A 22773-nucleotide genomic window follows, 5' to 3' on the forward strand; every position below is an offset into this window, starting at 1 on the left:
TTAATCAGACATCTTTTAGCTAAGATTTCTACATGTTTCCCAAGGCCTGAGCGGTGTGACGGCCTAAGAGAGAGAAATGTTAACTGAGTAACACAGCACCAGAAACCTCTGCTATTTCACAGTTGGATCATAGGGATACCTATGGTATTAGAAGACCTAATTATAGTTATGCCTCATGGCATGATTATAAGCTTCTCCTTCCAGACACGAAAATTAAATAGTGGAGATTCTATGCACATACGTAGCACCAAATGTGAACAAACCCTGCTATTTCCTAAACACGAAAAATAAAAGTAAGTGGGCTAAGTTGACATTCTTTAGCAAGGACACACAGACTAGGAGATGGTAAAGTTGTTTAGTCCTCCCCCTCAAAACCCAAAACACTGTACTGTCATTTAAACCAGAACCCCAAATGCCAATGGCCAAGGCTTCCCTCAAAGACAAAGCAGAGCCCGAGCTGTGTCTTTACTTGGTGCACAGATGTGCTGATGGGAAACTCCACACACTTGAATGTATTACAAACTGGCATTGGGAACTTTGTCCTGGAAATATGTTACGTCTCTATCAAAACCAAGGGTTTTCCTTGTCTTTGTTTTCAAATAGCAATTGCTAATCTTTTAGAGTCAAATGATTGCCAGACATGGTAGCCTTGACCTGTGCTCAGGAGGTAGAGGCCAGAGGACCAGAAGTCCAGGATCATCCTCACATTGTGAATTTAAAGTCAGCCTCAGCAAACAAACAAACAAATAAATAAATAAATAAGAAAGAAAAAAGTGATTGGCTAGCTTGTGAGGGGTCCTGGCTGGAGCCTCCAGGAGGATTTTCCTGAGCAAGATGAGTCTCTCTGGAATGGAGAAATTAAGTGAGCCTGTCTGTTTTACTTTGAAGCCTTCAGGAACTCTGTTGATTTTTGTTTTTTTGTTCCTTTTGAGTTAAGGTCTTTGGATGATTCATTCATAACTGGCCTGGAACTCCTGGCAGCCCTCCTGCTTTCAGACATTAACTACCATGTCCTGAAGGGGCTTCTATTTTCTTTGAGGCAACTTGCTGAGCTCAGATAGCAGGGACAAAGATGAGCTCAGAGGGGTGTGATTTGAATCTCACACATGCTGCCAGTGACCAGCATTGGCTTTTGTGATGGATGCCACTTTGTGTAGCCTGCCTGGGAGCTCTCTGCCACCAAATGTCCAGTTAAGGTGGCTCCTAGCCTTCTATTCTAGGATGAGTAAATTGAGGTGTGGTGAGGGGTTGGTAACTTGAAGGTGGAGCTGGGGTCTAAATCTGGCCTGGATGATCCTTCAGGGCACAGTGTTCTTCTGTGTGCTGTATCTTTTAAACAGTACTTGAGTAACCCTGGGCGGGGCGGAGATGTCTTTGAGTCAGAAAATTATTGGAACATTCAGGGGAAAGCTTTCCTTTTCTGTTAACTTTCAGTTTCAAGGCCTATGAATTAAAAGAAAAAAACTGAATAAAAGACAGGTTAACAAGCAGAGAGAGTGTGTGTTTGTATAAGCAGATGACGACTTGGTTAGTTTGTGTGTTAATCTAGTAGGGAATGGGGAGGGGCAGAAAGGGAGTGTGGGGAGAGAGCCCACATTTCTCCAGAAATAGCAAAGGGAAAACAGAGCCACTTGGGAGGCAGAGGCAGGCAAATCTCCAGGTTCCAGGCCAGCCTGGTCTACAAAGCTAGGTCTACATAGAGAAGCTCTATCTCAAAAACAAAACCAAACAAACAAAATAAACCTCTCTTCGCTGGCTTTCAAAATGGTTTCTGAGTCTTAGCGGTGGGAGGTATGATATAGATGTCCCATTTGTGGCTGGTTGTTGCGCAGTGGGTTCTCTGTGCTTTGCTCTGTTGTGAATTTCTATGTTAAGCATCATTCACTGTACAAAGACGCTTCCTTGGCGAGGCCCGAGAGCAGTATTAATGTATGGAGATACAGCTTTGGAGGTCTAATATTACATCTACTTAGCAAAATAATAATAGCACATTTACCTCTAGGACCTAGGAGATCCCCAATCATAGATTTTTGGTCGGCTTTACAGTGCTAGGGATTCATTTCCTCCTTAAGTCCAACCAGAATGCAAGCAATTGGTTACCCCCATAATATCCATCCTACTATTGCACTTATGGGCATATCTTGCCATGATGTTCATTATTGTAGTTCACAAGGTTCATAGCTGGGCAACACACACACACACACACACACACACACACACACACACACACACACACACACACCGCAGCCTGCATAGCACCGTATGTAACCACAAAAGCTAGCCTGCAGGGAGGAGGCGTCCTGGTTAATCAAGAAGCAATGGTAGTATCCCATATTGGGTGTCTGTGCCTAACTGGACGGTAGGTATCCCCCATCTGGGGGTGTCTGTGACTAACTAGAGGGGAGGCTTTCCACACCTGGGGGCTTTTATTTGGCAGCCTATGAATTCTAGTAGGAACATTACCTGCTGTGTAAGGTAGTTCCAATTAAACTCTTTTGTGGAGTGTGTTTTGTGTGTGTGTGTGTGTGTGTGTGTGTGCACGCGCACATGCGTGCAGCAGTGTGTTAAATAGTTGATTTCCGTATGGCTTTTCCAAACATCCTTAATGTTTGCTTCCCCTCCCATCTCCTCCTCTGCCCTATCCTCCTCTCCCCACTTGAACCCTACCCACTACTCCCCCTCTCCTTTTGATATTGTCTGAGTTCTACTCTTCCTCCTCCCACTTTAGGATCTGTCTTTCTCCTTCACATCAGTGGTCCTGTTATAGTTCCATAGATTCAACAGGTACTTCAAACTAAACACACAAATCTGAAGAGATGACACTAAGTAAGAGCCATACACGAATAAGAACATATAGCGTGTCTTTCTGGGTCTGGGTTATTTCACTTTCCTTTTCCATCTGTTTACCTGCAGATTTCATTTATCCTCACAGCTCAATAAAAGTCCATTGCGTATAGGTACCACATTTTCCTTATTTACTCATCAATAGGTGGACATCTAGGTGGCTTCCACATCCTGGCTATTGTGAATAGAGCAGCAATGAACATGGATGAGCACATATCTTTATATTAGGATGTAGAGTATTTTGAGTGTATGCCTAGGAGTGGTATGGTTGGGTCGTCGGGCAGATCTATTTCTAGCTTTTTTTTTTTTTTTGGTTTTTTCGAGACAGGGTTTCTCTATTGTTTTGGAGGCTGTCCTGGAACTCACTCTGTAGACCAGGCTGGCCTCGAACTCACAGAGATCCACCTGCCTCTGCCTCCCGAGTGCTGGGATTGAAGGTGTGCGCCACCACCGCCCAGCTCCTGCCCAGTAGTTACCTTAACAGATTTCTTCCATGACTCCCAGTGTGTGAAAAATGCCATCCTGCAATTTACATACAACTCAGTTCTTAAAAGAGATTTGTTTATTTTTGTTTTGCGTGCATTAGTGTTTTATCTGCGTGTGTGTCTGCACAGGTACCAGATCCCCTGGACCTGGAGTTACGGACAGCTGTGAGCTGCCATGTGGGTGCTGGCAGTTGGGCCCAGGTCCTCTTGGAAAAGCAGCCAGTGCTCTTAACGGATCTCTCTACCTCTTCGTCTGAGTTTTTAAATGACTCCACCATGTTCATGTCCTACTGGGCTAGACTCTGTTCTTTGGTGTTAGGTCATCCCCAGCCGCTCAGTGAGTCTCTTGGTACACAGCTCATTTTTGTGGATGCCTGTAAGTAGTGTTTGTAGATCACAGCTTCCGTGCATTTTAAATGTTGCCACATGCTGTCGTGAAGTCTATTGATTTCTGTGGTGCCAATAGTTTGGTGTATTCTGGAGGAACACCCAGGAAACTCCTAATAGGTAGTTGATCTAAGGACAGGATCAGGCGCGTGGGAAGCAAGCGCAATGAGGCGATTTTAGATCAGAGCCACGCCGGGTGTTGGTGGCGCACGCCTTTAATCCCAGCACTTGGGAGGCAGAGGCAGGCGGATCTCTGTGAGTTTGAGGCCAGCGAGTTCCAGGACAGCCTCCAAAACAATACAGAAAAAAACCCTGTCTCGAAAAAACAAAAAACAAAACAAACAAAAAAGATCAGAGCCACTCTTTGCACCCTCTCCTCCAGGGGCCATGAAGCAAGAGCACTGATAATAACTCTTGTTCTCCTGAGCATTTCCAAATGTTCTGGGAGGAGAATCCCTTGTTAAAATGCCTGGGATCAGATGTCTTTCAGATTTTTTGGAATATCTGTATAGAATTTTTGACTGAGCATCAAAAAGGCTCAAACTGTTTCAGAGTGTTCTTTATATTTGGTCTGGGCTTTTCAGTTCATACCACAGTTTTTAGTATTGGAAAAAAAAATCTCATGTTAACTTACATTTCTGAGATTGTTAAAAAAAGATTCAGTCTCATTAAAAAAATCACACAATTTAGAAGGTTTTTTAAAAAAAGTACATTAAAAATTTAGTGTGTTTGTGCTATGTGTGTGTGTATGTGTATACATTCGCGCACACACACTCACCTGTGTGGAGGTCAGATAGCTTGAGGGAGTTGCTTTTGTCCTTCCTCCTTGTGGCCCTTGGGATTGCACGCAGGTCATGAGCTTGGTGTCAGGCGCCTTTACCCACTGAGCCTTCCCTAAAGGCCCTCATTTTTAAAAACATTTAATTTGAAGGTAAAAGAACAGATTCTGCGTCCATTCTCATTATTAAAGCAAATAGCAGATCCTGGGAGCTAGGCTGCCATCGCGGCGCCCAGTGCCATCACAACCATCTTTGTCTCCACTCAGAGCTGCCAGACTGCCCTCTGGCATAACGTTGGAGAAGTCTCTACGCTTAACTTACTGTTTTTGAGTATGTGCTTTAAAGACATTAGCGGAGTAAATGGGATATGTAGACCTCAAAGGGTCAGACCCTGGGTGAGTCTGTAAACGCCGTTTCCTTCTAATTCTACATTCCTGTGGCTTGTCTAAGATGCTGAGAGACTGGCAAGCTTGGAACTTGGGTCTCTCTTCTCAGCTGGAGACGGTGTACGTAGTAGTCTGCACATAAGAAGAATCAATATATGTCTTTATGAATATTTGAGAGCAAATCAATAGTATAGTTTAAAAACAATCTTCTTGGTACTGGAGAGATGGCTCAGGGGTTAAGAGCACTGGCTGCTCTTCCAAGAGGACCCAGGTTCAATTCTCAGCACCCACATGGCAGCTCACAACTGTCTGTGATCCTGCTCCATGTGGTTTGACACCCCCACACAGACATATGCGCAAGCAAAACACCAATGCACATACAATAAAAAAGTACAAATATAAGCAAAAAACCAGTCTTCCTAAGTGTTGGCCTTGGGGGTGGTAGGTGTGGCACAGTGGTGTGGCAAGGCCAGGAGCTTAATCCCTGGCATCAAAGCAGACAGAAGTGAACACACCCATTTGGTTCATTTCACAAGTACAGTTCTGTGAACTTACTCCAGCACAGTTTACCAAGTCTCATCTTGTTTTCACTTTTTTTAAAATAAGAAAAAAATCGATTTCTAGAAGGTGGAATATGAAAGCAAATGGAAGGTGAATTTGCATGATCAACTTTTCCTTTTTGTACATTCCTTCAAAGGCCTCCTCGTCATCTTCCCCACAGCCTTTGATGTGTCCTTCATCCAGTAGCTTTGCACAGATGCTTATTTCCAAGTTGCTGCCTGAACTCCTCCTCAGGGAGTCTTCCTTCTTTCGAGGTCCCTCCTTCCTCCTCCTTATCCTGGCTCTCATGGAGTCTCCTCTTCCTTCTCTCAGGCCAATAACCCTGCCAACATCTTCTCTAGATGGTAATTTCCTCACCAAGGTCCTGGTTAGGCCCTAGACCCTTTGGTCTTGTTTAATGTCACGACTGCCCTGTGGCCTCTGCTACTAGGCCAAGTGACAAATCACCGTTATCTCTTTGACAGAGGGACTTCCTACCCACTTTCTTAAAGCTGCTCTCATTTCTTCCTCATAATTCTCACATCTCTTCTACAGTCCCCACTTACTCTCTAGGGATGATGTCATCTGCTTTATTTATTGAAAAGATCCAGGCCAGGGGTCACAGATTCGGATATCAGCGGGGACTGTAGTGCAGCCTATAAGTGCGGCCTGTCTAAGCCAGGGAGGGTAAGGTGACCTTTGCCCTGTGGGAGCTTGGACCTAACGTTTCTCCCTCTTCTGCTTTCTCCAGAAACCCCAAGTATCTGTTTTTCGGCTTGAAATCTGATCCTGTTGCCGTCGTAATGTGTAGGCCACCAGACAGACAGGCGGTGGCCGCCTTAACGCCAGAGTGTCACTGTCTCTGCCACTTTAGCACGATTCTCTCATCTGTCACCCAGTCTTTGTCTTCAAGGGGTTCCATGTTTTCTCTCCTGACCCAGGGGTTTAACCCTTTGCCCCTGACTTTTTCTTTTCTCTGCACAAGACCCCTTAGGCTGTCCCCTTTACCCCTTAACTTTCTCGATGCTCGCTCTTTGTACTTTTGCTGTTAGTCCTGGTGACCGGAATCAGCGTGTTGGAATGGGAGTCATTCTGTCACCCCTTTCTCAGTCCCAGCTGCTTACCTGTGACCTCTGGACCCCATCTTTTCTCTATCATGGCTAACTGGATTTATAGGGTTTGCATTGGATGGGTGGTTGATTGAGACAGGGTCTCATGAAGCCAGACAGGCTTTGAGAATGACTATGTAGCCTAGGCATCCCATCCCTTGAACTCCCGATCCTTCTGTCTCTTGACTTTGAAATGCTATGATTACAGGCATTCACCAGCACATCCAGCTACTGCCTTTACTTCTTTTGTGGAAACCGGTATGTTTCATTGTGAATTTCCATGGACATCTGTAGCATTCTTTGTACTTAGCCTGTCTGTCCCCCTCTCTTATCCCCACATCCTTCCTTTTTCTTACTCCCTGTACAGCCCAGGATCTCCTCACTCCTTTATCCCTTACTCTAAAGGTGAGCTGTTATCTTCACACCGTTCTTGAGGTTCTGAGGTTGTACTAACTTGGGTTTTCATCTTTGAACGTAACTTTACCACCTGTCTTTATTTGTTAACAGTGCTGTATCCCAAATACTTTACCTCTAAGATTTTTTTTTTGTCACTGTTGATTGTACTTTTGCTGTTGCCCCTGGCCCAGCTCCACCTCTTGGAATGGAGCTCACATGGTCTTTTTTGCCCATCAAATTTGCTCCTCAAATGCTCTTCCACTATTTCAGAGTGACCTCTTTCCTTCTCAAACTTGGCTGCTATTCGCATCCTCCTTTGAAGGCTTTCACATGGGAATTGGCATGTAGGTGGCTTCCCCTTGTCTTCCTCTACTTTTTCATGTCCTCTACCTCGTGGAAAGCTTAGCTCTGACCAGGCTGCCTCTGGGCTCGGAAGACCCCACGAGCCGTGAGTCAGCAAAGCTTACTGCCTTGCTTGCCGCTGTTGTCAGGTGTCTTTCTAGAGTCTTCTCTCGCTGCCCCTCCAGATACTCATAAGTTCCAGATCACCAGAGCCACGGCTGTTGCCGAACACTCTACTTCGACCCCGTGTTTCTTGGCTGGTTTTCTCTTTGTTCTTTCCAACCCTCTCAGCTGCATGAAATTCTATGTTATCTACATGTCTGTCTTGTCCATCATCCCTTCCTTAGGAGGCCCTTTTACCACCTTTAGTTGTGAGCCCTGTGCCATTCTGGGTTTCTCAGCTTTTTGTCTGTGCATCTCCTGTGCCATCTGTCATTACATTGCATTAGTTTATCTTGCAGAGCATTTGTAAACCCCGTTTCTAAGTCTCTTCCTTAGAAGGATTCTGTGCTTAAAAATTTTTATACCCAGTAGAGGGTTTAATGAAGTGGTAGGTACTGAATACAAGTTTTAACTGAAAATTCATGTTAATGATAATTAATGATAAATTTAAAAATGATAAGACCATTGCAATTTTTTCTCTGCTTCCAACTCAGCAGATTAGAATTCATGAAGTTTTTCCTTCTTCTGAATGCCATACTTGGCACATGACAAGCACTTGGTCAAAGAAAACACTTCCTGGTCCCCAACTTGAATGCTTCTTATTCACTAAATATCAGCTCCGTAAGTATATCCAGAGGCAGCTGTCTGCAGACTGTGGAAGGTACATTATCCTATAGTGGAGATGGCTTTTGTTCACAGGTGTCATGTCGAACAGAAATTGGATTCAATAACAGTACAAAAAATTAATGTCTTCAACTTTTAATATTTTTGGCTTTGCTTTTCCTGTCAGTTGATGAAAAATTTTAGTTAGAATAATATAATACAACCCCGTGTGCTTTCTTGTTTTTAGAATTCCATTTCCACCTATTTATCTTTTTCCATTTTCATGTAAGCTTGTGTATGTGTGCATATTTGCATGCGTGGTATGTATGCTTGCATGTATGTATGTGTATGCATACATTTGTGTGTGCATGCTTGAGTGTGTGTGACAGTACACATTGTATCTCTCTGTGTATGTGTGAGTACACATTCTATCTGTGTGTGTGTGTGTGTGAGTACATATCGTATCTGTGTGTGTGTGACAGTACACATTGTATCTCTGTGTGTGTGTGTTTATGTGTGTGTGTGAGAGTACACATTGTATCTGTGTGTGTGTGTGTGTGTGTGTGCACATTAGGGGCCTGAAGTTGATTTCAGAGTTTATTCTCCATTACTCTTCCACTTTATTCTCTGAGGCAGGACCTCTCAATCACCAATCAACAATACGGCTAGTCATTCTAGATAGCTTGCTCTGGGCATACCCTGTCTCTTGCTCTTCAAGGCTAGAATTGCAAGCAGCCACCATTTCTGCCTGACATTTTCTATGGGTCTTGGAGGTCTGGACTCTGACCCTCATGACAGGCATTGAGCCTTCTCCCCAGTCCCATTACCACATGATAATATAATAATCTTAAAAAGTTGAGTTTATTTATGTACTTGTATTTGAAGTTGTTCATCCCTGAGAAAGTTGATTTGTTTTGGTTTCTTCTTTTTATTCTTATGTACGTGTGCATGATGTGCTGCAGTCATTTTGTGAAGTCGCTTTCTTACGGTCACATGTGCTTCTGTTCCTGGTTGCTTTAAGCTATGTGTCTGCTCCGTGGGGTCAGTTTGGTGGAATTACAACAAAGACAGCTCATCTGCTTCTGCCCCTGGGCTTGCTTAACGGCTAACGACCACGGGGAGGGCACCTGCTCTGTGGAAAGTGGGAGGTGAGGCCTCGCTGGAGGAGACAGATCACAGAGAGTGTGTCCCTCGGACTATGTCTTGCCCTGAGGGCTCCTTCCTGGCCTCTATGAAATGCACTGCATTCCTTCCCCGACTTGGTGCAAGGACACCTGGAGCTGAGACCAAGCACGTGACTCCCGCGTTTGTGTGATGAGAAGAGGTGCTTATCTAACCCACCCTCCGTGTCCCAAACTGCCGACAATTCCCCTGGACCTGTCTCTCCTGAGAGGGGACCACAAGAGAGGTTTAGGGCTTATACCCATAATCCCAGCACTTGGGAGGCTAAAGAGGAAAAGATCAAGAGTTCAAGACCAGCTGCTAATACACAGTGAATCTGAGGCTGGCCTGGCCTCCGTGAGACCTTTTGTTAGAGAAGAAAACAAAACCCAAATTAATGGACAGGTTTGACTTATAAATTTTCCCCATCTTTTCACATAAATAACACCACTGTGGAAAATATATGCACCCATCTTCATCATTTGCCCGGCTTTAAGCTTAGTGTGGGGATGGAGTCAAGGCTGTTACATGTTTTAAGCTTTGGGTAACCTTTGCCGGTTTTCAGTTTACCTTATGGAACAAGCGTTTAACAATTTGAGAGTGTGAGACTCTAAAATTTTCTGAAAGAGATGGAGAAGGTGAGAAAACCTTTGGTGCTGGCCTTAATTGGTACGGTTTTAGAAAGTGGGCTAGCCTTTTTTGGTGGCGGAGGCTTTCAGGTTAGAGGTGGCTTGCCATTCATCCCCTGTGTTTCGTTATTTCCTTAATTAGTGATTGAGACGCTTGGGTAGGAAATGTCTTAGCCTGTATCCTCCTTAGAATTGTGATGTGTCTCCTGAGGTTTACAGAATTCATATGCTATTGTGCATTTCCATCTTTCATGGAAGCAGGATTTAAGGGAGGAGCCTGGACTGTGTGCTGGGTCAGCAGCAAGGACGTTCAGATCTGTGGGGGCCTGGCTGGGATTGTTCTGCTGGGCTGTGGGGTTCTCCTGACGTGATGAGTGTTCCGTAGCAGAGCTTGGACCGAGGTCACTGGCTTTTACTCCATTCAGCTGTGTGGATTCCACAGCGTGCCTAGGGACCTGCGTGTTTCATGTTTTGTGAGTCACATTTGCCCATGTGTGTTACCCAATGGTTTGGTAGAAGAGCAGAGTGTCAGGTGCAGGCGGTGGTGTCTTGGGGTGACCGAGCGTCTCTTCCTTGTCTCAGCAGGAAGTACTGTAGAATACTTCTTCTGGGCATGTGGTGATGTCAGCCGTATGTTTGTACCTCGCCGCCACGAGACTCCCTTGGGTGTGCTGACAGTGGGGTCATGTCCGACCAGTCTCAATGACTGTCACACACAGTCTCATGGTTCTTTGTCAGTGTTAATGCACTCTTAGGGGATTGTGCAGTTGTCCCTTGTGTTTCACGTGTTCTCAGTGCTTTGCGATGTAAAATTTATTCCGTAGTCTGTGTTTGCCACAGAAATCGACATACTCAGCACCTAACCCACGTTAACCCGCATGAGTGTGCTGTGCCATGTAGCAAACCGCCATGTACGTGCTTATTCGTGCAGAACTTTGTGATAGGCTTTAATTTCAGTCCGTTCAGGTAGAACCCTCAGAGACTAACAGTGCTAACATTCCCAAGTTGGTTGGGAGTTTTGAATCAGAATCAATCTCTGTCTCTGTCTCTGTCTCTGTCTCTCTCTCTCTCTGTGTTTGTGTGTGGGGGGAGTAGATTTCCAGTACTGGTAAAGAAAACAAGTCATTACTATGCACCCCAAATATGATTAATGAAGCAGCATGATTTAAAAACATGTGGGCTCTTTCTGATGCACTCAGGGCAAATGCAGACACATGGGAATCTACATGGGCTCTTTCTGGAGTACTTAGGGCAAATGCAGGCACTTTGGAATCTTTGGGAGACTATAGGGAATATGGGGGCTGTCATTTTAGCAGGGGAGGTGGGCTGATTGAGGACCTCAGACATTGCTGTCAGGTTATTTATTCTTCTGGATTTGTTTATTTATTTGCTTTCATATTCATTTATTTATTCATTTATTTGAGACAGGGTTTCTCTATGTATCCCTGGCTTCCCTGGAACTTGCTATGTAGACCATACAGTCCTGAAACTCACAGTGATCTGCCTGCCTGTTTGCCTTCCTAGTGCTAGGATTAACGGTGTGAGCCACCGTACCCAGCTTTATCCCCCTAGTTTTGAAGCTCAGTGATTGTACTATTGTGACATACAGTAACCTGTACACTGAGCCCTTTAAGCCAGAGGGAAGAATCCAGGCTCTTTATCTAGCTTCAGGCTCAACCATGTACTATAGCATCTGAATGTCTGATTTTCTCCTCTCTTCAGTGTTGTGGTTTTAAAGTTTATTTATTTTACACGTATGGTTATTTTGCTTGCATATGTCTATGCGTCACCTGTGTGCATCAAGAGGGTATCAGGTCCTCTGGCATTGGACTTACAGGTAGTTACAAGCTGCCATATGGGTGCTGAGAATTGAACCCAGGTCCTCTGGAAGAGAAGCCAGAGGTCTTAACTGCTGAGCCGTCTCTCCAGTTCCAGTGGTTTTTTGTTTTGTTTTGTTTTGTTTTTTGTTTTTGTTTTTGTTTTTGAAGCTAAGGACCATATCTTCATCTTCAGTTTCATGCTAGCTTTGGCTATTGGTTTTCTGACCATCCCATGAGAAATAGTTTTTAAGTCTGCTCTTAGAAATTATTATAACGGCAGGAAGCAAAGTTACGTTGGAATACAGAGATATTACATTGCTGTTTGGGAGAGGTTGGCATGTAACTGGCCACACAGCCCCATTGCTTGGGAAGGGTCCACATGTTAATACACAGACCCAGTCTGGGACTGAAATTTGTTTCACAGCTCAACTTGGCACTGCATAGGACCCTGAACCAAAGTTTGAAAATGCCTAGTGTCTTTCTGAGAAAGCCTTACTGGGAACCATACAGATTATGGGAATATTTAGAGTGTGAAATCAGTGTGGAATTAAATCCCCCAGAGAATGGATGGGAGAAAGAGTTAATGCTGTTAGCACTGAGAGCAGATGCAAGGTGCTGTGATTTACACAACATTCAAATACCCACCCCCTAGTATGGTTTGAGTGGGTTAGACTCCATTCTAGTGTGTTTGATCTGAATGCCTACACAGACGGTTACAGCCACAGTTTTTCTAGAATTTTGAACTCAAGGCTGTCTTGCTCTGGAGTCTGTAATGTAAACCTTTACCCTGTGTGTTACCCTTCCGTCTTTAGAAACAGCCATTCAGCGCCTACCTCTTTTCTTTAAGGCTCTGTCCAGGTACCTCCCTCTCAGTAGCCTGAGAAAGCTTGAACCTCTCCTGCATAGCTTTGGTTTAGTCTCTGTTGCCCGCTTCCTGTGCTAGGCTGGAAGGTTCGTCAGGGAAAGAAACGCCCGTCACACTGCACAGGATTGAATGCAGACATTGCGCACTTGATGTGAGATGAGAAAATGGTATCCAATAGAGACTGAAGGATGAGAGATGGGACAGGCAGGGCATCCAGGTGTAAGGGGCGAGGTTCGGGAGCTGGAATGGGCCTCAAACTCTATGACTTGGGCTTCAATCTGCATCACTTACAACCAGCTGGAGGCTAGCCTGGCTAGGAGGAGACCTGGAACGACTCTGCCTGTATGGGGACGAGAGTTCCGGAAGGTGGGGGGATGGGGGTGAGGAGCTTTTCAAATCCCCCCCCCACTATTTGGGGCCTCATCAACCTCTTTTCAGTACAAAAGGGCAGTAGGTCACATGGAGGTGACACATTTCCTCCAGAAATCCCAGAGAAGGCAGGAAGTGTGGGGATGATTCAGCAAGGGGGCTTTTTCCTGCGCAGGGATGGGTGGCTGTGGCAGCGTAGAGCCCCTCCTGCTAGGGCATGAGTCACGGTTTTGATGATTTCTGTCAGCGAGGGCTCCACCAGGGGAGGTCTCATGGGAATGGTGAGACCAGGTGGGTACAAATCTGGAAAATATCTAGGCTTCCTGGAGAGCTCTAGCATTGCTGTGATTGATGTTGGTCATTTAGCTTGATTCTTGACTACTTACACAGTAAAGAATATGTTCCTGATACCTTAAGATTATAGCATCAGAAAGGACTTTAACCTTCAGGGAAGTCCCGTTTATATTATTTTAGATACCCTATCCAATTAAGAGGGACACTTAATTGTATTGATATAATACAGAACTAACAAGCCTTTTGAGATTTGATTGTATTTTATATGGCTTGTCTAACGTTAGATTAATGTCATCATAGACTAGAGATTAAAAGTATGAGCTGTGCAGCTCGGCTACCCAGGTTCTGATCCTGAGTCATTCACAACTCAATCCTGGGCAGGTTACTTAATCCCCCTGCCTCAGTTCTTTGCCCAGTTTATTTCCCACGTGAAGTTTTTGTCTGAATTAAACGGGCTAGTTTTTTTGTTTATTTACTAAAGAGAAAAGCCCTCAATATCCGTATCTATTTTCCCAGTAAACACTGGTAATCCGTGTGTCATAAATGATGCCAATAAAGCAGTCAAAGGTTAATAAACAGGTTCAGTAGATACTGGGAAGTTACTGAACTAGGATCTGCATTTCTTATTCGAGGAGGGGCAAGCTTTTCCTTAAAGGACCAGATGGTATACAGCGTGTACTCTGTTGGTCTTGCACTCTCTCTGTTGATTTCCTTCAGTTCTGGCCTTGCATCTTGCAGGTAGGGACAGTGTAAAAAGCAAAATTTTATTTACCAGAGTAGGTGGCAAGCCGTGTTTGGTTATGTGCAGACCCTGGCCCTGGCCACTTTAGCCTTGTCTGAGTCCATCCACACCCGGAACGTCACCTCCTAGCCGTCACCTAGCATGTGGCCATCTTTACAACAGTCACGAGCATGTCCTTATGAGGGTGACACAGAAGTCACTTATTTAAGGGCTTGGAGCTTTTTCTTGGGGTTTGAACCTGAGGTTGTGGAAGGGATCAGGATTTGTTTTATTCGAGGGGCACAAATGCAGACTGTTTTCTTGTGGAAAGGGTTGGTGAAGCAAACAGGGAGCTGTCTGTGACTGTGCCGGGCACACTGAGGGTTTTTCTTCTAGGCGTGTTGTTTATATGGGTTTGGATCTCTTACTTCTTATTTTTCAGTTTAATAACGAGCTCTTGTTTTTAAATTAAAGTTGCCAGTGGGCCTTTCGGTGAGTGGCTTGACTGTTGCTGAGTCTGTATTTATAGCCTAGGTCTGTTTCTGAGGAAGTGACTAACGTCCATTGCATTCCATTAAGACTACCCAACAAAGACCATCTTTGACTCAGGGATACAGGGGCCTATGATGAAAACTCAAAAACCCAGTGGTTAGTGTTTATCAGTGTTTTTATGTATTCAGTCGGATAATCAGAGCTTTGTGCTGAGGGCCAGTAATGCAGAGGGAATTCCTCTGGAGCAGGTTCTGGCAGCGCTTAACTTTCTTGTGGCCCTGTTTACATTTTAGATGCTTCAAAGTGGGTGTTGAGAACATCAATGTAGTTTTCTTCTCTTGAAAGAACTCTATCAGAACCCTTGCTGTATGTCCAGCAGAGAGGTTGCTGGTGCGGGGGTGGGACCCAGGAAGTGACTGACTTAGGAAGTCTTATTCTTTGTCACAGCCCCCTGGTTTTCCCATCTTGTATTTGTGTGGTACTGTAATAAAATGCTTGAGGCTGAGTAAGTTATAAAGGAAAAAGTTATTTATTTCTTTATATTTTGGCCCTCAGTTTTGGAGGCCTCCCGCTTGTTCTTTTAGCAACTGCTGACAGGCTGCGTAGGAAGGCTGGGCCGGTCCAGTCCTGGGCTGCCTTGGGCTCTGGGGTCCGGGCTGGAACTCATATTTCCCAGAAAGGATCTGTTGGAGTTGGGGCTGGGGCTGTAGCTCAGTGTAGAGTTTGCCTGGCTTGAGTTGGGGCCCTGGATTCAGTCCCCAATACCGTTTGTTAGAAGGGGGGATTAGCTGCTGTGTGTTGGTTCATTGGGTTTTTCACACCGGTCGAAATGGTCATGATTGTTTACATTCATTGCTTCATCCCTTTAAAGGGTTTATTGTAATTATTATTTACATTGATTATTTCAGTCTTTTCATAAGCAACTCAATGGATCACCTTTAACTAAGGTAACATTGTTCTGCCCACTGTCACACATCCACTGGCTCCTGCCTCTGTTCTCAGAAGCACCTGCCAGAAGGTTACTCTGAAGCGGTTTACTGGGCTGGTGCTGCTGTTGCAGAGGGCACCCTAGGTTTCCAGCACCCAATCGGGCAGCTCACAACCTCTTAGAACTCCAGCTCCAGGAGATCTGACACCCGCGCCCCCCTCACACTCACACACACACACACACACACTCCACATAAACACATACACTCACATTCACACACACACACCACACTCACACATTACACACACCACACACACACACTCATATACACACTCACACATACACCACACATACTCACACACACACACACACTAAAGTATACATACTTAAAGAGAGAAAAGTGGTTGTCAGCTGAACTCTGACTTTGGAGTGCAGCTTGATCTGAACGTCAGGCTTGTTCCCATGACCACCACCAGTTGCTGAAGTGCATCTTGTGTCTGTGAAGCCAACTTTAGGAGAAGCAAAACAGAGAGATGCTTTTCTGATGTGACTTCATGGGTGTGAGAAATTCCTTAGGGCCCATCTGCTCGTGCCTAAAATGTTCTGGCCAGCGAAGTTCTGTTTCAGTGTTAAATGCCTGTTCCTTTGGAGCGCTTATAAAGAGGAGGAGGCGAGGAAAAAAGTAAATAAATACCTTCAGCTGGAGCTGATCTTGGCTTCTGCTGGATTTGGCCCCTGAGGTTACTGTGTCAGCGTGTGACTTGGTGGGGGTGTGTTGTCCTCATACACACTAATGGGAGTGATTTTTTCCCCCATTATGTATGAAGTATTTAAAAGAGGTAAGAGTATCCAAGTCTTTTTAAAATTTTATTTCATTTTTTAAAATTAGAAACAAGCTCGCTTCACATGGTCAATCCCAGCTCCCTCTCCCTCCCCTCCTCCCCTGCCCCCCCCCAGTCCCTCACCCAATTCCCACTCCCTTCCCCAGGGAGGGTGAAGTCCTCCATGGGGGATCTCCAAAGTCTGTCATATCATCCAGGCCAGGGCCTAGGCCCTCCCCCATGTGTCCAGGCTAAGAGAGCATCCCTCCATGTGGAATGGGCTCCCAAAGCCCATTTGTATGCCAGGGATATACTGATCTACTACCCGAGGCCCCATAGATTGCTGAGGCCTCCTCACTGACACCCACATTCAGGGGAAGAGTAATCAAATCTTAAGATGTAACGTGTTGTCACGTGTTGTCCACATTGCTCTTCTTGCTGGCATCTCCTTGGTTCTTTTAACCTCAACACCTACATACACCTGTCTCCATGTCAGCAGGGTTGGGTAGAAAGAATTTGGGGGTAGTTACATTTGTCGCCAACCGGTTTGAGTTTTCCTCCTAGCCATTACTCCCTAAGCCGGGGCTTCCTAAACTTCCCACCTGTCGCGCATTTCCACCTGAGAAAGTTTTATGTAGCCTGGGATGTAGGCTCATAAAGTTGGCTTACAAGTCGAGCATCTATTGTTGAGGAATCAAAAAACTCATTTCAAAGAGATTCTTTGTGTATGTTAATGATTAAAAGCGGATGGCTGAATATTTGACATTGGGGACATTGAACATCTTAACATTTCCAGTTGATTAGTATTTTACTTGCAGACAGTATCTCACAGCCTAGGATGCCTGAAACTTGTGAAGTAGGATGGGCTGGCGTCCATCCTGTGACCCTCCTGCTTCTGCTTCTCAAGAGTGCTATGACTTTACAATCTTCAGTGCTGAGAAAGCTGCCTTGCATAAATGTATGAGATAAAGCAAGGAAAAGTGTTTAGGGCAATTTAAGGGAAACTTGAAAATCGTGTTCAAGTCCTGTCAAACATTTTTTAACAGTTAAATGAAAAGCAAGCAATTCAAAGAGAAATTTAAAACAAAATTCTAGCACAATCTGAAGATACTAATTTGCTACTTCTGTGCTGAGGAATGGTGGCGGGAAGATATTAAAGGTCTTTGTTTTCATAATTGAGCCATTATGTTTCTACAAGAACAGAAAGCTTTGTATGTGTGGTTAAAAACTCCTCAGTTCATAACATACAATAGTCTCTTTAAACTAGACTCTTTTAAAGGAAACTTTCTAATGTGAAAGACTGTTGAACCACGTCAACACAGCACACACAGAGGAAGATAGAAAGGCGGATTACACCAAGGTGCTTGTGTCGTCCAGCTTCTTTCTTGACATAAAATTCGTTCTTAATTTTTATTAAGCAAATAAGCATGTAATTAGTAGGGGAAGTGTAAAACTCTAAACTCTATGGCTTTGGAATGGCCGTTCTAACTCTGTGGAAGTTCACTGAGATGCATAGTTTGGAGGTGGGCATGTGTTTGCGTGGGTTCCTTAAACCAGCTATGCACGCTCATGCTGTGTGTGTGTGTGTGTGTGTGTGTGTGTGTGTACATGCGTGCGTGTCTGTCTGTCTGTCTGATTTAATTAGAAAAGATTGATTATACACACACATACACACACACACACACACACACACACACACACACACACACACACACACACACACATATATATATGGTCCTGGATCTGAGCCGAGGCGTCTGAACCCATGCTTCCAGGCACTCCATCGAGTGAGGGCACAGAGTGAGCTGTGTGTTCATTGTTAAGGCTGAAGTGAGGTCACACAGTATGCATGAGCTGCCAGAATCATTCATATTTGTTACATGGTTGGCCTTTAATTGTGTTTTGGTCATTGTACATTCTGAAACCTTTTATTGCTGCCAGGTTTTTTCATGACTCTATCCAGTTATGCGATCCCATATTGGGTATCAACCTGTGGTTTCAGAGGCTGTGTTCTAAACAGTATAGTGACAGCCTACATAATGCTGGCAACAGGAAGAAGCATTATCAGCAACCTAGATATGATTTGATGTATACAGAATGCTGAGCTTGGGCCATGCACAAATTCTGGGCCCTTTTATATAAGGGACTTGAGCGTCTTGAGATTCTGGTGTCTGGCAGGAGGTCCTGGGCAGATACAGACTAACAAATGTACTGTAAAACTACGATTCATTTATTTACCCTACAACTGTTCATAGAGCAACCACCATGTGCTGAGTACTTTGGTCATGAAAATTAATGGTGATGGTTTTAACAGAAATTCCATCTTTTTTTCAATACATTTTTTAATTAAATTAGAAGCATGTTTGCTTCGCATGTCAATCCCAGCTCCCTCTCCCACCCCTCCTCCCTTACCCCTCCACCAGCCCTCCAGCCCCCCACCCAATACTCAGACCATTCCCCAGGGAGGGTGAGGAGGCCCTCCATGGGGGATCTCCAGAGTCTGTCATTTCATCCAGGGCAGGACCTAGGCCCTCCCCCATGTGACCAGGCTGAGAGAGCATCCCTCCATGTGGATTGGGCTTCCAATGTTCATTCGTACACCATGGTAAACACTTAGATATTACCCAAGGCCCCAGAGATCGCTGAGGCCTCCTCACCGACACCACATTCAGGGGGCCTGGATCACTCCCCTGCTGGCCTCCCAGCCATCAGAGACTCCATCTTTAAGGAATATTTGAGGCTGTGCGTAGCTGGGGAGCAAAGTAGTCAGGAGCCACAGGGACAGAGAAGGGGGTGCTGGGTGTGCCAAGGGATGAGGTGGGAGGCAGGCAGTTCTTCACGTGGGTTTCTTGTCTTTAGTAACTCCTGTGGTGTCAGTTTGCTGTGCTTTGTTTACACAACAATGTGCCATCTGAGCCTTTTTTTCCCCCTGCTGTGCTATGACTTGAAATTTGTATTAACATGACTTTATTTTCTTTCAGTACAGAACGTCTATGGACCAGCTTGCTGAGGACGGGCAAGATTGGAAGAACTGAGAAAAATCAGCCTTGAACCCGTTTTTTTTTTTTTTTTTTTTTTTTTTGGTGAGTGAGTGGGCTTACCCCATAGTGGTTCACTTCTGACACCCTGATACCTGTCGTTAGCTGTCGACACAGCACAACCCCTCCTTACAGGCTTCCAGACTCTGAGGGCAGCGTGACAGAAGTGGGCATGTGCAGGCTCCGACCTGTCTCCTGGCTGTCAGCGAGCAGGAAAACACAGGCCTGGGAGCATATCAGAGGCACCGCCTTCTTCCTCCTCAGGTGCTTTGTTGGCCTTGCCTCCACACCCTGTGCTGGCTTATCCCCGGGACTGAGGCTTGTTGACCCTCCGGTGACCCCTCAGGCTGAGGAAGTGTTTCCAAGTGGCTTGATGGCCTCCTTTCTCCTCATTCCTCTTGCCAGGCGGTGTGAGACGCGGCTGCTGAGCTTGCGCTGGGTGGGAGGCATTTCACCGACTTGTCCAGACTTACTCTAAGTTCTTCTCCCGTATCTAGTAGTCAGTAGTAGACACTTGAGTTAGGAGAGGGCGGGGGAAGCTGAGGTTCAGAGTGTCCTGTCAGCTGTCCAGATGGCGAATGTGGACATAGCACTGTCTGGCCTTCACTGCCATATCGTCAGGAGTGTTAGGATGCCATTCCTGTTGTGGTGGTGGTGGCAGGACACTGGTGCCTTCTGGTTTGTGGCCTTAATAGAAATGTGATTCTGATCCTTGTAAACCCTGACAGGGAGGGAGGGAGAGAGGAGGAGGGAGGCAGGGAGGCAGGGAGGCAGGGAAGAGGAACATCATTCCATGTTAGAGTTAAGAGGTGACTGTCCCTGCATCTCTGTGGCCTGGAGAAGTTTCACACACAGAACAAGCACATGTCCTCACCAGATGGCTGCATGGAACCAGTGTTACGAGTGAACCCGTAACAGTCACTGGTGCTGCAGGTCCCGAGAAAAATTGAGTCCCAACTGTTGGTGTCTTCTGTTAATTTTTGAAATCTGTGCCTAGAATCCTGTAGTGTATTTCCCTTTGTGTGTGGCTCGTTTGACTCAGTGCGTATGTGAAACTTTCCTGTTACTAAATGTGGTTTATTTTCTTCATTCTTTGCTCTGGTGGTATCCAATTGTGTAGTTGCAGGGCACTTAGGTAGCCTTCAGTTTGTTCTTAATGCTGTATATACACATGACTTCTTAAAAAGATTTCATTTTATGTGTCTGGGTGTTTTGCCTGCGTGTATGTCTGTCTACAATTTGAGATCCCGGTGCCTAGGGAGGCTGGGAGAGAGCATTGGATCTCTGGGCCTGGATGTATAGATAGTTATAAACCAATATGTGGGTTCTGAGAATCAAACCTTGGTCCTCTGGAAAAGCAGTCAGTGCTCTTAACTGCTGAACCATCTCCCCAGCCCCTTGTTTTTCATTTTAATCTTGTATATATGTGTGTGCGAGGAGAAGTATGTGCATGCGTGTACAGTGTCTATACTGGTTGGAAGAGGGCGTTGGATCCCCTGGGGCTAGAATTACAACCTGTTGTGAGCCTCCCTATGTGGGTACTGGGTATCCAACTCAGGTTCTCTGCAAGAGCAGTATGTATTCTTAACTGCTAAGCTGTCTAGTGAGGATGTGTGCTCTTTTCTCTGTGTGTGAAACTTCAAACCCTCGTGAGGTTAGCCATCTCAAGGCTCTAGAGATCCATGGTCAGTCATCTCCTAATCCACTCTAACACTGTCTTTCTAGGCCCAATATTCAGATTTGACCTTTTAATTTTTTCTATGCCTATCTTTTGACATAGGGACTACTTAGCAATTTAGGTGCTGCGGGGGGGTAATGTGAACCTAGACTTCTTCGCAAGCAGGGGTGTTGATTTTCTTTTTGGTGACCAAGTGACGTGCCTGCTTCCCTGCAGTGCTCTGATGTCATACTCAGCAGGGACAGATGTTTTCATAGGTCATCTGGGGCATAGCCAGGCAGAGGTCCTCTCTGGTGTGCATGAGCTGTGGTAAGGCTGGTCCCTCGGCACAGACTCACTTGGTTTGCATGGCACAGAGAGGGATTGCAGAGGAGAAAAGAGATTCTAGAGAGATGTGCTTCTGGGCTGCCCTAGAAGACTGTCACAACACTTTGCATACAAGATCAAGGAGCCTGGAAAAGTGACATCCCAGAGGGGAACTTGGTATGTAAGACTCAGTGAGTCTAGGGGGTGAGTTAAAGAAAGTGGATCTGGTCTAGCTGGTTCACACTCAGAAGGGGCTTTGAAAGTGCATTCTAACCCAGTTCACAGGGCCTTTTGTCTTTAGAAACACAGTCCCTAAAGTATGATTCTTAAGCTAGGAAATAACTGAGTAAAATTAATAAACTGGGGAAATACAGCTTTCATAGCCAGCGTGAACTGTAGAGCTTTGCTTTGAGGGGGTTTGTAATGAGCATTCTTCCCGCTAGCTCCGTCCCTGAGCTATGTCAACCCCAACCCCAAATAACACACAGAGACTCTACTAGTTACAATGCTGTTGACCAATGTCCAGGGATTCTCATTGGCTAGTTCTGTCTTAAGTATTAACCCGTAACTACACACACACACACACACACACACACACACACACACACACACACACTCTTATATTATTTATATTTATATTTCTGCAAGGTCTTATCTTACTGAGGACACCAGCCTCATGTGTCCCCTCTACCCGGGATCACTTTGCAACTCTCTACTCTTGACTACATTTCCCAGAATCCCCCTAGACTCCTAGTCCCACTTATCTCGCTTCCCTATTGGCCAACAGTGCTCTATTAATCAACCAATGAGACAAACATATACACAGAAGGTCTTCCCCCGTTAGGGGTTCTGTCTTCACTTCATGGCTCCACTTTCTCCTTGTCCCATGCCCCCTTGGTTGGCTTCCTCAGCTGGAAAATGGGGATCTTATCATTTTGTTGTCCCAGTGTGGTGCAGAAGTGCTGTCAGTGTGCACACTGCCACCACAGTCACTGTCCTCTGTGCGCTTTCACTCTCGTTACTAGTGTCAACTCTCTGAGTATGTAATATGACAGCAATTTTCATCTTTAAGAAAAAAGGTATGAGACTAAACATGCAGGACTAATCAAAACCTGAAGCTGCAGAGGAGAGATGTAGGGAAACGCTTGTCCCTGTGTCCTTGGTGTGTCACTCAACAGGGTCCACCATTGAAGACTTTAGTTGTTTACCTGCGTTAGCCCAAGACACCAGTGGAGCTGAATTTGGAGGGGGAAGGAAGGTCATTTTGCACACTGCCATTTAAGCCATCCCACCCTTAAGTCTTGGTGGGCATTTCACAGTGTCTTGATGGCTCAGGGTTTTGGTGAAGGTCTCAGCGGGTGACTGACTGCAGACCATAGCCAGTCTGAGATGTCTTTCCAGCCGACCGTGGTCGGGAGCCCCCACCTCTGTCAGAGCTGTGGCACACGTGCAGTGGGGTTGCTCCTCAGTGAGTTCATGATCTAACAGACCATCCCCGTGTGAGAAGGGAGCTTGTCCAGGTGCTTGACTCTGAGAGAGCAGTGATTGTGAGCCTCCAGCTCCAGGCTCTCACTTCCCTACTGTGTGGTTTCCATTTCTTCCTATGTAGAAGCCAGGA

At 45.4% G+C, this 22773-nt stretch overlaps 1 protein-coding gene across 16 annotated transcripts in view; it reads left to right on the top strand.

Moving 5' to 3' along the window:
* Nucleotides 1–22773, top strand: part of Ppfibp1 (PPFIA binding protein 1) — a 146027-nt gene that overhangs the window by 27130 nt on the left and 96124 nt on the right. For 3 of the 16 annotated variants that reach the window (XM_040743629.1, XM_040743632.1, XM_040743638.1), the window contains exon 1: nt 19261–19435. The exons of 1 other annotated variant lie outside the window; for it this stretch is intronic. The gene's annotated coding sequence lies outside the window, so the exon portion shown is untranslated. Of the gene's footprint in view, nt 1–19259; nt 19436–22773 lie in introns of those variants that run through there. 12 more of the 16 variants (XM_040743630.1, XM_040743628.1, XM_040743634.1 and 9 more) reach the window with 8 other exon arrangements.

This window comes from Mesocricetus auratus, unplaced genomic scaffold (genome assembly GCF_017639785.1).
Source record: "Mesocricetus auratus isolate SY011 unplaced genomic scaffold, BCM_Maur_2.0 Super-Scaffold_100001, whole genome shotgun sequence".
NCBI lineage: Eukaryota > Metazoa > Chordata > Mammalia > Rodentia > Cricetidae > Mesocricetus > Mesocricetus auratus.